We start from the raw sequence: 15447 nt of genomic DNA, 5'->3' as shown, positions 1-15447 counted from the left end.
TCGTCTGTCGAAATCTTACCTGAGAAAAAAAACAGAGTATACTACCGAAATGAAGATAATAAATCTAAACTAAATATAATCTATTACAGAGCTCTATAGTAAAATGAGTAATTGTAAAAAACTGTAAAAAATAATGTTCCAACCCTAGATACAACATTTTTCGTAAACGCCTACTTGTGCGGTTTGAAATGTTGATGCAAAATCCGGCAATACCGCATAAAAGAAATGTATCAACCCAACTTTTATCTCTTTTTAATACATTTAATTTTACATTATCATCACTGTCTTACAATGTAAAATCCAAACCACGCAGTTTCGATTACCAGATCAGTATAACTACTAACAAGTTAAGTAATGTATTTTTTACCTTATTATGAAAATAAAAATAGATTATATTATATTTTTAGAAAGCTTATAACAAGACAATGTTGTAGTCATATTTCGAAAATAATACCTCCCAGCAATATACTTGTTACGCCACTGGATTCTTTGTGAAAAACTCTACCGGATACAATTTTCACCTTTTTGAAATATGATAACCAAGATACGAAGGAAGCCGAAAAATGCAACATTTTAGTATATGCCTTGCATTTCAAGAACTAAGGAAGCTACTAAGCTTTATTGCTTTTATAGCATAGTAATCTGAAAGTCTCATTTGTGTACTTTTACTCATAATCTGAGAAACAAAATTTGTATTGCATTGTACAGTTAATAGTAAACAAAGACAAAAATAAAGAATTTTTAATCTCTTTTCCTATTATTATATTTACCGTCTACTGTAACTTTTTAAAGCATTTAAATTAATTTATATTTAACCATTTACCCAGGGTTTTAATTTACCTAAAAAGCAATTATCTAGTTATAACTTATGAGAGTACGATGTTGGATTTATTTTACTCTACATAATAAAACTTTGTAGAATAATTAAATTCCAACACAGATAGCAGCTGAAGTTAAACTTTGATAATGAAACGATGTGGTCCTGGATACAGGGTGGTCTCAGATCGACATAACTAGACTTGTAAACTTTCATATTTTCTATCGTGGCAAAAAATTTAATCTGTATAAATAAAACAAAGTCAGATTAGTTACACTATTTAAAGCTGAAGAACGGCTGCACCGATTTTAACGATCTCAGCCAAATAACTATTAATATATCGGAAAAAATCACAAAAAAATACAGTTTAATTAGTAATAAATTAGATTTGAGATTTGGAATTCCGCCATATACAATGGGGAACTTACCTAAAAAAAAATATTATTAATTTTGATAGACAATGGAAAATAAATAGACAGGTATTTTTCTTTTTTTCGTACGTAGAATATTGACGGAAATATAAATCAAAAACTCGTAATATAAAACTAAAATATCAAAACGAATGACAATGTCAGGAAATAAACAAATAAATGTGACAACTTGACATTTTTTACAACAGAACTTCCACCTGAATCCTCAGCGGGAAATTTAAATTCCAGTTAGTCAGCCCGGCGCCGAATATGGCTCCATGGTTGACAACAATGAATTTAAAAATCGCGCCCTCGATTACGTAACTAAAAGTTTAATTGATATCAAATATAGAATATAAATTCAAAGGAAATTAGTGAGAAAATACTGAAAATAGCATAATATTCAAATCTATTATAGAAAGATATTGAAATATACAGAAAATTCTTGAATCAAAAGGTAAACAAATATGGGACACCCTGTATATTCTTCAACTTGTGATCTTTAGAGCGCAGCTTCATTTATCTGCACGTGGACGAACAGCAGCAACTGGTTGCTGCTCTTGAGGGTTAGTTGTGTTTGCACGTTCCTGCTAATCTTACCAACTCTCCTGCTGACATTGACCCTTAAAGGTAACGAACGAGAAACAATCCTCGCTTTTAACTGTTATTCAGTTATCTTGCCCTATTTTACTTACACGTCTCTTATTTGTTGAAATTCTGGTTTAAATTTATTATTCCCCATATATTTTAGAATATCTTAATTACAAATTATTTTTATTTTAAATAAATTACTTAAAACTTTAATTCAAACTCTATTTTGAAATTTTAATTTGATTTTCTAATTAATAAATAAATTGTTACATAGTTTACTGTCACTTTACTTTACTGTTGCTTTAACGACTTTTTAAAAATTAATAATTGTCAATCATTATTTATTTAAATGAACGTATTACATTTTATATAATTTTATACATTATATTTAACATTGTAATCAGACTTTTTTAAGCTCTATTTGAAAATAATAATGAATGAATAATAATTTTAAAAATACCTAATCCTAACACGATAAATTTTTCTTTTTTGTAATTATAAATTTATCACCCTTTCTGTAGCATTGAACTAAATAATTTTCTTTAACATTTTAAAATAGCATAAATATGACGTTAATTAAAATTGCATCAATAACGATCCATCAAAGAATGAAAACGACATTATATTACCACAGAAACGTTTTGTTTTTTAGGACTTTAAAATTCAGCCATATTTTCATGTAGTTTTATTTTTTTTAACGCTATGGAAATTGGCTGAAAAGTTTTAACTTTTTAGTTACATGGTCAAGAGTCTAGACTAATACATTTGCTATAACACTTTTACTCGTCAATTATTTTTTAAATAAAAAAAATCATATAAAATTTTCTATCGCGTTATAATATTGTTTTCATAACTTCTAGTGATCTGACACTCATTTTATTAAATTATACAGAAACGAAGTTCCGACCTATATAACTTCTTTCAACATAAATAATGAAGTTTAAATCGATTTTCCACTTTGGATATAAAGGTTTTAAGCCTTTTTGTCCTTTTCTCCAAAAGTTTTCGTATTTTGAACTCAACCTAAAAGGACCTATAACGGTAGGTAAACAAATACATACTATAGAGGCTAATTTTACCTGACTGGCTTTCAAGCTGTTTTAAACTTGAAGCTACTACCCTTGATTACGTAGGCTACTACTATAAAAAGTTTAAAATAGGTCCACGTTTTTAAAATGCCTAATTATTTGAACTTCATTTTCACTATAAATATAACTAATACATCAGACTCTTTCTTATTAAATTTGCAAAAAACAGAATTTTAAAACTAAATTTATATACAGGGTAGCTCATTAGTGCGAGGAAGTAACCAAACCTAACCAAATTTTCAATTTTTTTTGCGAAAAAACCTCATAGACGTGTTTCTGGGGTCGAAATATATCACTCCTAAAAATATTTCCACTTATTTAAGACTCATCACCCTACACAGGGTAGTCCGAACTGTATTCCGGAAACTTCGGCAACATATTCTACAGATAAAAATAAGTAAAAAAGTCTTTTTTTCTAATAATTTCTGAAGTAACGTTAATATTTGGATAAAAATTGGTGTCTGGGAGTTTTTTGACATGAAAAACTTGATTTTGATGTCAATATGACTCCTATTTGTGGGGGGCGCCATCTACATGTGTTTTAACTGATTTGAAGAGTAGTAACTTCTCGTCCGTACCTGTATAAGACTAATGAGTAAGGAAATATACATTTCCGCGACTTTCTACGTAAAAAATGTCTCTTGGTAAATCTCGCTACGAGCAACCGTTCTCAAAATATTTAGAATGGAAATAGTCAAAACATGTATTTATTGACAAAAAATAAACATTGAGTAGATAGTTATTTGACTGAAATAATAAATTTGGGAAGTTTTCATTTTTTTAAATTAATCATAAATTCTTCTACGAAAACATGATGATAAAACAGTTTCTGTAGAACTTTTGGCACAAAAACATTTCACATCTATGATTTCAGTGTGTGACAAAACTTTCAAGATTTTGTCCATTATCATGGTAGTGTGGCCTTTATATAATTTTTATAATTAAAATAATTTATTGAGCGGTAGGCAGAACTTGGATTAATGAGAGCACCGTCTTTTCCGAGCGTAAATATAGTTTATCGTTTATATATATAAAAAAAACAAAATATAGCCAGCTAATAATAGAAATTAAGGCATCGCACTTTTATGGTAAGGGTTCTTTCTGAATTAAGTTACTATAAACTATATTGCCACTTACCTTATTACGTCAACATCCATCAGCAATACATCAACAACAAGAACCTGTCGAAGATTTCATTGATCCCCTTGTAGATCTACCTCTTCGGTCTTGGACTCATACTTTGGATTGAACCACTCGACCGGTTATCACAGTGTTCTTTTAAATAACTTAATATTTTAGTGATTAGGTAAAATAAAGAAATAAAATGCCGATTTTTCACAACACCTAACTATATTTAATATAAAGAAATAAATAAATAAAAAAATAAAGAAAAATATTTAACAACAAAACATTTATAATTAATGAAAAAGAAAGAAATTGAATCAAAAATAATTAATGACAATTAGAGAATTGAAATTCAAACTCAGAGATAATAAAGTTAAAAAAAATACAAAATATTCTTCTTATTAGTCCAATTTAAATTATCTACAATTAGCATACACTTTCAAATCTCTCTTGGAATTATCGTTGGCAGAAAATTAATATGTTAAAAAAATATTCACTGAACAATTAAATTTAAATTAGAATTTAATAAAAAGAACAATTGCAAAATAATCACTTATGCAATGACATCTAAATTTTACTAAAGCTTTTAGAACAAACAGAAAGTCTTAAATCATTAATAAAGAAAAGTATAAGAGAAAATCCAAAAACAACAATTAAAATACTTTAAGCATGAATAGTTTAGAATTTCCTAACTTGAGAATTTATTTGAGACAATCTTTAGATAGAGAACTTACTAAAACAATTAAAAAGACCACTGGATAATATAAGATCTACACGAGTAAATTCGACCGTCTAATTTAAAAGTCAGTACCGAACTGATCCAAAAATCTATTTTCCTAAACCTCGAAATATTTAAAATGGGCGGGTAAAAAGAATAGGGAACCACCAAAAGCCGAGCCATTCTCAAATCCTCTCCGGGTTCGCTTTTCAGGAACCGTCTGATTGGTCTGAGAAAACCTCAACTACCCTGTCGTTCCCGGTCTAGTTGGCCCTACTTGTCATAGATGTCGTTACTATGACCATTTCTACGTTATTTTCCAAATTATTCCTAATATCCGTGTAAATATTATAATTACTGTAAACACAATTACACATGATTAAATCTAACCCTAACTAAAGTATATTTTAAGGTCTGTCCTTAAAAAACCCAAACAAATCACATTTATAATTTGATTTCATTAGATTTCGCTGTTTTATCTTATATGTTTATTTATTTCACATAATTTTGGATATTTTGGATAAAAAAGGAGGACAGTCCTTAATTTTCAGAATATCATTACGTGAACTTTACTTTAATATTTAAATTAACAATTATACTTGTTTTTATCCAAAATCTGTTTGTATTGGGCCCGTGGAGGTCTATCGTGAGGAAGAGTGTCGTCTTAGAGTTTTATTGCTTTCTAGGGGTTTTGCTTATATAATCTCGAAGTTAAAATTTAGGGTTTTACAGTTTTAATGATTGATGCTAGTCGTTTCTAGCTGTTTCAAAGCAAATATTATATTAATTTATGGACGCGGGATTTTAAACCTAACAGAAAAATATTTAGTTTTTCCCAGAGAAACGGGTCCTTCATTCTAAACAGTTTTTACGATCTTCTGAAAAAATACCAATTTAAGGGCGGAAACATATGACAAAGTTTTAACAAGCTTGGTTTGTTGTCTGCTCTAAAATATTCCATTACAAGTGTAATAACTATTTAGTCAAAGCATATTTAATTTATGTCAATGATGGTAGGTATTGATAATTTCGATTCCGTGCCTTTTTTACCTAAAAGACGTCGTACATGTATATTTTTTTACTCAGTAATTTTATACAGGTACGGACAAAAAGTTATTACTCTTCAAAACAGATAAAAAATATGTACGTGGCGCTCTCTACAAGTAGGAGTCATATTGACATCAAAATCAAATTTTTTATATCAAAAAACTTCCAGATACCAATTTTCATCCAAATATTGATGTTACTTAAGTTAAATTATTTGAAAAAAAAACGAAATAAAAATGAAACTTCTACACCCTGTATTTCCGAAACTAAGCATTTTAGGACAGACATTTATACAAACTTTTTTACTTATTTTTATCTGCAGAATATGCTGCCGAAGTTTCCGGAATACAGTTCGGACCACCCTGTATAATAAAAGTTCAAATATACAAAATTTAATTAATAGTTATAATTGCTCGAGATATCCTACAACCACAGAAAATATTCTAATAAATATATAAGGTAAGATGATGTTACAAACATGATGTATTTTAATATAATCATACGATTTCTAAAAGTATATTCGTATTATCGTACCTAACTGTCTACTAAAATTAGATATATTTTATTGTAGTTTTCAGTTACATAGGCTGTAACACAAAACGAGAATGATTTAAATGTTTTTTTTTATTGATTTTTAGTTAAAAGCCTAAAGCCCCATACTCACACTTCGCTACTTCACCTCGTTCCTTCCTCGCATCCCTTCGTCTAAAACTCATATATTTACTATGGGAAAATGTCGATTTTATGCGACTGTGTGTTCCTTCCTCCTTCGTCAAAACGCTACTTCGTCCGTTTACTTCCTCGAAACGCTCCTTCCACGTACTGTCGGTTTTTGGAGGAAGTAGCAAAGGAATTATCACGAACACAAAAAAATATTAAAATATATAAATCGGTCTTGGATTTCATTGGTAGTTGATTTCTTGATTTGGCAGTATGTCTGTACAGGGTGACCCATTTTCGTGTGTTTTGCAGGGTTTGTTTTGCAGGGTTTGTTTTGCAGGGTCGTTTATGAGTCGAAATACAAAGATGCGGTTTTCACATTACGCTGTTACTTTTATATGAAAGTAAAGATGCTACATACAGATATGTCCTAGCTCTCTTACTTCCTAAAATACAGGGCGAATCTGAAATGATTGCATTGCCCTTTGTATCATAACTTATCGAAAAGATGAAAACGGTCTCCCGTACAGTTTTTCACGTAGAATACAGTGACGTAACTATTTCTTCGTTGGAATCTGTCTTTTTTAAATTGACTAAAACTTATATGTTTTTTTAAATACGATATTTTGTATATTATTTTATTTTCCTTGTTACGATCTTTCTAAAATACTTATTTTCATAAACGGGGTAAAAATGCATTATTTAACTTTATTACATAGTCGGCCGGTTTAAATTAGGTAATCAAAACAATCAACTAATTTATTCGACGTAAAATGTTGGTTATTGGCATGTTATTTAAAAGCAGAACAAGTTCAGTTTCCGTGTAGTTTATCAAAATATCACGATGCAAAGCAAAATTATCTGGTAAAATTAAGTTAAATAAAATAAGAGCCGTTTAGCAGTTTAGCAGTACCTAAATAAATAAACATAGAGTATATTATAATTTTCGAAAGCTCATAGCAAGGCAAATAAAATAAAAAATAATATATAGAGTGTCCTGTTTAAAAAAAAAGAACATAAGTTTGAGTCATTTTTCGAAATAGACAGCTCCCAACGAAGAACCACGTTCGTCACTGCCATTCTACCTGAAAAACGAGACACGGGCGGTGGGTAAGTACTCAATGGGTAGAACAAAACAAAAAATCAGGTTATCCGGTATATACCTGTACATTTAGATGAACAGTCTAATTTTATAAAAGGTATTTCCAACGACCGCATAGTAAATACCCGATATAATACCAGTAATATCAGGAATACGAGTATATCTACAATATTTCTTATATATATATATATATATATATATATATATATATATATATATATATATATATATATATATATATATATATATATATATATATATATATATATATATATATATATATATATATATATATATATTACTATATTAGTATATTTCTATTCCCGGTATTATACCGGGTATTTACTATGCGGTCGTCGGAAACTCCTTTTATTAAAATTAGGATGCTCATCTAAATCTACAGGTATATAATATATACCCAATTTTATTTATCTACAAATTGGGTACTTACCCACCGCCCATCACTGACCCTTTTCACCTTTTCGATAAGTTATAAGATAATCGAGATACAAAGATTATCGAAAAATGCAAAAATTTCTACTAATTAAAAAATAAAAAGTAAAAGAAAGAAATAAGAAATATGTATCGTAGCCTTCTTAGTTCAAAGTTTTTTCTTATTTCTTATGTAGCATATTTAGTTTCATAATAAGTAGAACAATGATGTGAAAACAGCATCTTTATATATCTACTCATAAACCAGAAACCCCATAAAACACACACAAATGGGACATCCTGTACATCTAGCAATCGCCAGTCGATATAAAAATAATTCACACACAATAGTCTAAAAAATGAAAGAAAAAAACAATATTGTCTTCATATTTGTGAAAAAATGCATGTCCATATTTATGTAATCGTAGCGACAAAAATAAAAAAAAATAGAAATAATGTGCATGATGCCTTTACAAAAATATCTGAAGAAATGGGGATTGACATCATTAACGTTTAATTAGTATGTCATATGTCATGGTTTCGATATAAATTACATAATAAACTTTACTCTATTGTTGACTCGCCTTGTACATTCATACTGATATACCTTGTACATGATACAGAACTATTCGGATTTATTAAAAAAAAATATATTATTAAAATTCAATTTTTATTTTTGACACGACAAAGAATTGCAGTTTTATAAAATAAAAATTATGCGCCTTTCGGATTTTTTAAAAATTTTAGAGGTTACTAGATATTTCGTATTAAACATGTGGCTGCTATATTAAAAATATTTTGTGGTGTGTTGTTGCATAACTGACTAATTTCCAAGCATCGAATGGACGAAGGAAGAAAGCGAAGGGACGAAGGAATGCGAGGAAGTAACGCGAGGAAGTAAGGCGAGGAAGAAGCGAAGTGTGAGTATGGGGCTTAAGTATTCAAGAAGCCTGTAACGATAAATTCTTACATACTTACGTCCTACTATTACATTTTTTTATTGATTCCATATCACAGAAATCTAAAATTCCTTAAAAGGAATTTAATACAATTTTGCAAGGAATTTTAACTTTTTGATTTTACTAAAAAACTGCAATATGTATTAAAATTACATTTTTTTCTGTTAAGTTAATCTAATTTTATTTTTTTAAATAATCTAAACTTTTACGTACAATTCATACGGAATAAGCTTTTAGTCACGTCATTAAGCTTTATTTATCTGCACAGCGTTGCCCACTTTTATATATTTTCTTTTAATCAAAATATTTTAAGAAACGAAAATAAATTAATTATAAATATGTGAACAGTTTTTATTTACATCAATAAAACTCACCTTCATAAAACCACTTAAGGGACATAAAGGGCCATTACCACCGCTTTCCAGTTTCAAAATATTCTAATAAAGTTGCGATGAGTTTTTTACGGCTATTAAGCTATATTGTACACTTCGCACTAAAATCGAGATTCTAAATAGAACAACGTTCGACTGCAAGGTCTGCTAATAAAAAATTTCAAGCTTAAAGTATCACAACAGTATTTATTTGGGGTCAAGTTTCGTTTAGCCGAAATCTGTTAAAAAAGAAAAAAACAATTTTTTGTCATTTAGGTACCTCAGGGAGTATATTACTGGAAAAAAATTGCAGCGGAAATACGTCACCATTTTTTGAATGCGGTTTAAAAGTAACGAAATGACATACATGAAAAATTAATGTTATTCCATATTTTAGACGTCTTTGTAAATACGAATACGAAAATGAACTTCCATGGAAATGCGATGTTGCCATTTTTTTGAATAGGGTTTAGAAGTAACGAAATGAGATATATAAAAAATTAATATTATTTTATAATGTAGACTTATTTTTAAGCACCGATACAAAAATGAATATCCGCGGAAATGCCTTTTTTCACCACTATGCAGTGATCTTCTTCCCGACCTTTGACCCAGATCAATGAATAATATCTATTCTTATCAACTTAATATCGCTATGGTCAATAAATGCGAAAATTTAAAAAAAATTGTCAATAAAGCATAAAACGACAACTAAACCAGCGACCACACACCTAAAAAACAACCAAATCAAACCAAGCCAACTAAACCCACTACAACCAATAAAAAAACAACCAAGCCAAACCAAACCGAAAGTATGCAAAAAGTAGAGAATACTATGGAAAACTTCGAAATATTGAAGATTTTTCCATTACACCACTTATGATACATTTCCGCGGAAATAGTTATATAGAAAAGTTATAGCAAATTATTAATCAATCAAAAATATGTAGTTTTTATCTTTCTATCGCATTTCGGCACTTCTAAATCCGGAAAAATCAATGAAAATTATTGTGATAAAAATATATTTTTGAATAAAAATTAGTTCACATCGTTGAATTAAATGTTTTTACGTCATTCTATAATGAAAAAAACTTTTAAAAACACCGTAAAGTTTTAAATTTTAGTTAATAATAGAAAAATTAAAAATTCGAGTTTACTCAAAAACAAAGAATTTCCGCGGCAAGAATCAAATTATGTAGTGCTAGTTTTCTTGTATAGAATCATCCTATAAACCGATATTCTATGTAACTGATTTCGGCTAAACGAAACTTGAGCCTTTATTTGAACCAAAAACTCGTAATACAAAACTAAAGTGTCAAAACGAATGGCAATGTCAGGAAATAAATAAATAAATGTGACAACTTGACATTTTTTACAGCAGAGCTACCACCTGAATCCCCAGGGCGAAATTTAAATTCCAGTGAGTCAGCACGGCGCCGAATATGTCCGTGGTTGGGAACAATGAATTTAAAAATCGCGCCCTCGATTACGTAACTAAAAGTTTAATTGATATGAACTATAGATATTTTATTCCTTCACACAGTGATATGAAATTTCCTGCAAATTTATCATAATCCATAGCGATAGGATACACTTTTAATTATATTTTATAAAGTTGCCCACTCACCTCGATTTTCTCCGTTGAAATATTCGTTTTTTTTTCAAAAAACTTCAGAATTTTTAAACTTCTAATGTGTCATTTGGGATCAGCATCAAATTACACTACTTTGTCTCCATTTAACCAGCCTCGTATCTCTTCAACTTTTCGAGATGAGGCTCGAATTCGGGACACCCTGTATATAAGAAAAAAAAATATTAGATGTGCATAATTGAAATAAACGATCTTTAAGAAAGATGCATAAAATTGTAAAGTGCTCCAATGCTTTGAAAGAAGCACTACTTTCATCTAAATAACGATTGTCTGTCTGAACGATTATGTACGAAGCATTACTCGCTGATAATTTTAACATTTAAGTCAGCAATATAAAGAGAAACGTTTTAATTTCAGCATTAAATTATAATATGAAATCAACCCTTTTGTCTTCATTTTACTTTGTTAAATAGAATTCTTGAAATATTAGGAATTCCGTTTAAAAGTTAGATAAAAATGTACACTTTTTTAATTATTGCTTTAAATAAAACAAAGTCTTTACACCATTTAAAAACAAAATAAATATAAAAAAATATTATTTAAAATAAAAAAATATTATTATATACATTATACTCAATAGTCCAATTCGGGCAATGCCCGAGAAAAATACCCAAATCTAGTTTTGAGCAAGGAATATTTCCCAAACCCGAAAAATTAATTTTATTCGATTTTTTTTTTGCTTATAGTGTGATTTGATTGCATTGTTTTCACTCTTTTTGGGTGGATTGGTTTAGTTATTTGGCGAGTTGGGTAGCGTGGTTATTTGGAGGGTGTTAATTCATTGGTTAGTTGATTTTTCGGGTTTGGGAATTTTTTTAAAAGTTTGGGAAAATACACACAATTATTGGTAGTACCTTCAAAAGAACCGTTGCATCCCCGATCTGAACATCCCATGTAAATTTTAAAAACGATGAATAAGTTTTTCCCATTTTATTTTACAGATAAATTTATTTAAAACTTTCTAAAGACCTTCTTAAAATCAAGCAAATTGTTCATTTTAAATGGTTTATACGAATTCGTTAAGTTATGGGAAATACAAAAATGCCAAATTAGTCGAAAATTTAAAATAATGCAGTCCTGATCAAACAAACACAACAATTACAAGTTATGTCACAATTTGAAAAATCTATTATGATTTTCTCCTACAAAGTAATATTTTCAGTTACTACTACAGAGAAATATTTTCAGTTATATCTGGTTATATTCCCTATGAAAAGTTACAAAAACAGTACACTGTAAACCAGCGGCGGATACAGAAATTTATTTTAGGGGAGGCCCAAATAAAAAAAATGTAATGTATAATATGCTTTTCAGGGCGCCATTTTTAACCCAAAAGCTTAATATTTAACCCAAGTTACATATTCTAGGAGGGGGGGGGGGCAGGCCTCATGTGCTCCCCTCTGTATCCGCCACTGCTGTAAACGTACGAGAATCTTTTAAAAATCAAATATATTTTGTAGATATGTAAACATACTGCTTCAAAAGAACATTTATTTATTAAACACTAAACAATTCACAACACAACAAAGGTCTTGTTAATAATTAAAAGATGCATAAAATTTGCCCTACGTTCTTCATCCCCGTCCAATAATTCTTTGTGTTCGGAATATTTAAAGGACTTAAATTTTTTTGCTTCTTTAAATATGCCAAGCAATTGAGTAAAGAACAACCGTAAACAAGAACAGAAATAATTTTCTCTTGTCAAAGTCAGAATCTTCAAAAATTATAAAATCTCGCAAAATTTAAACTGCCCTCAATCAAAAAAATACCGAAAACTGTTTAAAGCGTCCATTTTCAATGTAATTATAGCTATCTTAAGGACTTTAATTTAAATTTTATTTACTCAAACGCATGATAATTGTGAAAAAGTGGCATTAAAAACTTAAAAAGCTATGTGAACTGTAAAAACATCGTGGATCGTGGCATAACGTCGGTTTCCAATATTTCATAGGTATTCCGTACATGTCCTTATATAAAATAAAGTTTCTTATATGCAACACACTGTATTTTATTTAAAAAATAAAAAAAAATAATAAAGGTGTTTTAAAGTTAATAAATTAAGGTGTTTTAAAGTTAATATTAAAAACAAACCGTTGATTAACCCTGTATAATATGTCAAATACTAAAGTTTATAAAAAACTAAGTTTACGAATTAAAGTTGATGCTAAAAAATTAATGAAAATAGGGCTAAAAATAACAAAAATATAACACTTTAAAGATCAAAAATTTCTCCGTTGCGTTTTTTGCATCAGTGTATTTAAATATAGTTTTTAGTAGCCTAAAGTTTTATTACAATAATTTATTGGCTATTGAAAGTTTAAAAACATAATAGAAAAAAGTTAAAGTTAACTTCGCGAAAAGTAATTAAATTTAGTAATGCGTTATATAACTTTAAAATTGAGTTACTAGTTAGTATTCCAATTAAAAGGAAACGTTAATAAACAATCCCACGCAACTTTGTACATGTTACACAACTAATACCACACTGCGTATTAAAACAATACTGTAATTTTAAAGTTCCTATACAAAAGATCAGCAAAATGTAATATACTTATTTTAAACTCACCAAATATTCCACGAACAAGGACTACTACGAATTTTTGGAAACATAGTTGCCTTGCATGGTACAAAGAATACAAGGTATGATATTGCGCAGGTTGGTCGCTACGTCACAGGTGATAACTGGCGCTATTGGTCAGCACTCTCCGCGCGCCAGTTCAAATCGTCAAGATATTGTTATAAACCTGTTTTTTTGTTTATATACCGTCATTGAATTATCGCTAAGCAAGTTACTGTGGAGCAGTGCGTAAGGAGTCGGGCTAGGAAGCGAGAGACCTGAGTTCGAATCTCGGCCGGGACATAACTTTTTATTTATTTTTTAAATACTGTTGTATTCTATAGTTTATTTTTGTAGTATAAAAAAAAGAACTATTTATTCTGTTATTTTTTAATCTCCGGTATTAATATAAATTGATTGTTGGTACAACACCTCATTTAATATAAAATAATATTCTACTTTTTGAAATGTATCGGGCACTAATTGTACCTAAAAGTAATATATTTTTAGTGATATACCATATTGTAAACTATTTAATATTTCAGTCACTTAAAAAGTTAATTTGCATTGAATAATTGCCTACCATTAAAGGAAATTTGAGCTATATAATCCTTGATGGTCATATTCTGGGTATGCAAATACTTCCTCTAAATTTTGGGTTTCGTTCAACCGATTTATTCTCAAAACCTGAAACATCTACATATAAAAAGAAGCACAGGTCACTAATTATAATAGACTTCACCCTTGGAATTACTTCTATCACAATTACAATACATTCATCTGCATTGGCATTTTCTACTTTTCGATGGGAAACTTCAACTTCCCAACATTTTTTAAATGATGTAACAATTCCTCTTGTGGTTACTTTTCCATAGATATCCCCATCTCTGTCCTCATGTGAATTTAGAGGCAATGAACATGAAAATTATTTACCATAAACATCGCAAACTAAAAACCTAATAAACAATTTTATACCGAATATAGAAATAAATTTAGTATTCTTACCTATTATTATCGTCCAAATCCATGTTAATAGATAATTATTTTTACATATATTTTTGGAACTGCTGGTTTTAGTAATTATTAAACGAACTAAAAAGTCTTAAAAATAAACAATTCTTAACCATAACCCCAAAAAAAGCAGATCTCCTGTCAACTTTCTTTATTTTTTATTTATTCATTATTTTTCTAGTGACGTCACAGGTGGTATGCGCGAACTGAACGAAATTGGAGCCGCTATCGATCATACCTTGTATTCTTTGTACCATGGTTGCCTTGTATATATTGATTACTCACAATTCACCTCTATACAAGAGTGCTTCGTTTATCCCATAGACAAACTAACAAAAGCAAGACTTCTCAAACGATTGAGGAAGTTGAATTATTGTTTTTGCGCTGGCCAGTTGAGTCAGAATTCATCGCGCAGTCGCACTCGTCAAACCTAACCTAAATAAAACGAAAAACGTTTTTGCCTTGAACGAACTGTTGAATTCCTGATTTTGCGTTTTGATTGGTTATTACTATTATTTTATTAGCGTACAAAACGAAAACAAGTAATGTAATACATTTTACACTTATGAAGAGCATAATAATTACTGTGATTATACATATTATTGTGATTACATCGCTAACGTACACAAACCGAAGGTCCTACAAATTGACTGTAAGTTATAAGAATCTTTATCTTTTAAATCTTTTTATGATTTGAATTTTCGTGCTTTATATTTTATAATAGACTCTAAATGTTAATATTTTTTAAATTCTTGTGGAAATGTGAAGTTTATGTTTTTGTTTTATATTTGAAAAAGTTGTATATTTTTAAGATGTTTCTTGTTGTTCCTATTATTAATATTATAATATACATAATTATTTTTTTGTACCTTTTGAAGAATAATGCTTTGTTTATTTCTGTTTGCCAT

At 29.1% G+C, this 15447-nt stretch overlaps 1 protein-coding gene across 1 annotated transcript in view; it reads left to right on the top strand.

Moving 5' to 3' along the window:
- Positions 1-1816: 1816 nt before the first annotated feature.
- LOC115890401 (atrial natriuretic peptide receptor 1) overlaps positions 1817-15447 on the top strand; it is a 56831-nt gene continuing 43200 nt past the window's right edge. Inside the window, exon 1 of the mRNA XM_030910629.1 lies at positions 1817-1857. The gene's annotated coding sequence lies outside the window, so the exon portion shown is untranslated. The remainder of the gene's footprint in view (positions 1858-15447) is intronic.

Source organism: Sitophilus oryzae, unplaced genomic scaffold, assembly GCF_002938485.1.
Source record: "Sitophilus oryzae breed Bouriz unplaced genomic scaffold, Soryzae_2.0 scaffold_864_pilon_pilon, whole genome shotgun sequence".
Classification (NCBI taxonomy): domain Eukaryota; kingdom Metazoa; phylum Arthropoda; class Insecta; order Coleoptera; family Curculionidae; genus Sitophilus; species Sitophilus oryzae.
The sequence above is the reverse complement of the archived record's forward strand: the minus strand, read 5'-3'. Positions and strand labels throughout refer to the sequence as shown.